Source organism: Lycium ferocissimum, unplaced genomic scaffold (assembly GCF_029784015.1).
Source record: "Lycium ferocissimum isolate CSIRO_LF1 unplaced genomic scaffold, AGI_CSIRO_Lferr_CH_V1 ctg8528, whole genome shotgun sequence".
Lineage (NCBI taxonomy): Eukaryota > Viridiplantae > Streptophyta > Magnoliopsida > Solanales > Solanaceae > Lycium > Lycium ferocissimum.
Genome location: NW_026727300.1, coordinates 2,664 through 5,326, shown reverse-complemented (window position 1 = coordinate 5,326; position 2,663 = coordinate 2,664).

The window sequence follows — 2,663 nt, the reverse complement described above, 5'->3', positions numbered from 1 at the left end:
CATGGCTAACGTGGCTTGTCTTGGCGTGACTTGATCTAAAATAGCATGATAAGGAGATAACCAGTCCATGCCCAAAATAATATCAAAATCCACCATATCAAAATAACCAAGTCTACCCACGTATCATACCCCATAAATGTGACTACACAAGACCTATAGACCCGATCTACTATCACGAATCTCAGACGGAAGTGAGACACAAATAAGTACATCAAGCATATCACAAAGCATATCCGGACCCGTGGAGAAATAAGTGGACACATAAGAGAAAGTAGAACCGGATCAAATAAGATAGAGGATGGTCGGTGACAAACCGAAATAATACACAGCGATAACCGCGTTAGAGGCCTCGGCCTCTAGTGCACGGAAAAGCATAGAAATGGGAACGTCCACCTTCGGTTTGTGTGCCTCCCACGACCACCACGGACTGCACGAGATCCTCTCACCGGCGAGCGCTTCCCCTACCGGATCGATGACCACCTCTGCTGAGGGCCGATGGCCACCCTCCTTTCATTGCGAACCCTTTATTAGAATATCCTCCTCCTCTAGCCGGGCGGTCTTTGGAGGCTAGATGTTTGAACTCTAGAACCTTGCCTGGATCTAGGACACTCTCTCGCGAAATGCCTGTCTCACCACACTCAAAAAACATGCTCCTACGGCCATGAGTACTGTCGAACTGTCATAGAATAACTAGAATACCCCCCCGGTACCCTCGAAGGTCGAGAGTAAGAACCTCGGGAAGTACGCTCGATTATGCCCGCTATAACACGAAGAACCACACCTTTAAAGCACAGTGATGGTGGATGGGGCGGGAGGTGGGATGATGACGAACCGAGTCATGGCGTCCCCCGCCTCTAATAGGACCTTTGAAACTATCAAATCCACGAGCTTTCTTGTCGCCACCCTATGTGTCCGACCCATCTCTGACTCAACCCTCTGGCATGCTCTCCCACACGGCCGAAATGAGGCCACAGGAGGCCTCTGGCCTGCGGGTCGCCGTAGAAGCGAAAAGGTCCAAACCCTTCACAATCTCCTCCTCTCTCGGCCTCTGCGGGAAGTAATCTTGCCATCGCATAACGGACAAAGCGAGAAATGCGGTCTCATGACTCTACCCCGTTGCTCCAATGTCGAAAACTCATCCTTCGCCACGTTTTCTCTGGAGTACGAGGGACATACTTCTCCGAAACACACGATGGGGCCGGGTCCCGGGTCAAAGGCAAGCCAGCCGGCAGTCGACACTCCCATGTATGATCTCCGCCTTTGTTTGGCATCCCTAACTAGCCGGAAAGAAACATAATCGACCCACGGGACTCCACTATACACAACTTATGAAGCATCTCATGGCGGCTAACAATAAACTCATACGCATCCTCCCAAGTACCATGGAACCAGGGGGAGGAGACATTTTGAGTAAACCCGCTCGAACAATTTTCGCTCTATTTGGTCAATACTTGGCCCGTCTATGAGCCTTAGAGCAAAATCAAATCTTTGGAGTAGCATCAATACGGGCGCCACCTGTCGGCGTCGGTAATATTCCCGATGTCGAAATCACGGAGCCGGCCCGTAGCATCGGGAGTATGACCTCCCACTCTAATGCGCGAGCCATCACGGAGCAAGCCCGGAATCATTCCTTTGAGCCAAGCGTGTCAAAAAGTATTCCAACACTCGAAACACACCCCTGAAAATCGGGAGTAGCGGCGACCCAGTGGCGTGTCTCAGGCGGCCCTGGTCTTCTCATCGGAATATTGTCAAACTCGGAGTCAACTCCGATGTCGAGGTCACCGAGCAGGTCTTGGTGTTTGGTTCCTATCCGGAGGATAGCTACACGGCCTGCCGCACCGCCCGTCCCACTGCCTCGCCCGGGACGGTTCGGGCAACGGGTATAGATGCGGGTGCGGTGCGAGTGCGGGTGCGGGCTCACGGCCTCCGGTAGGGTCGATCGCGTCCTCGCCATGCGACGAGCGAACACGAAATGAGGTTAAGATACAATCCGAACAATCTCGCACGAAAAGAATGAACCGGATACCAATCGGATTGAACTAGCACGAAACGAGAAAAAAGAAGTGGAGTGTTTCCTAAATGTCTATAGCCTCTCGAGGATGGGTACGGACGTCTACTCGCCAATCCGCAAGACTCTACTAGACATTGCTCTTGTACTCATTAGACGATTAACCTAGAGGCTTTGATACCAACTTTGTCACGACCCAATTCGCGAGTCGTGGTGGCACCTACACTATCCGCCGAGTAGGCGAACCACATTGCACTAATAACAAGTTAAATAAGCGGAAAATTAATTAAGAATAAGTTATCAATTCTTAAATACTTATCATAACAAGAAATGTCACGACAACCCCAAAAATACGGTCAAAGGGTACAAGAGCGCTAACATAGGACGGAATAGAAGTCTGAAAATACCGAAGGCTACATATTGTCGTAATACAAAAACGAGATAGATAGAGGTCCTTCGGGGGCCACGGATGAAAGGTAGCTCACCGAATAACTAAAAGATGTCGCCCTCACGTATCGGCCACGGGCGTGGCGGAGCCGGATCGTACTCTGCGCACTCAACAACGTGCGGACAAGAGTAGTATCGGTACAACACTTGTACCGGTAAGCATCGTAGGCGGACAATGATTAGATAACGCATGAAGAAGTCGAAACCA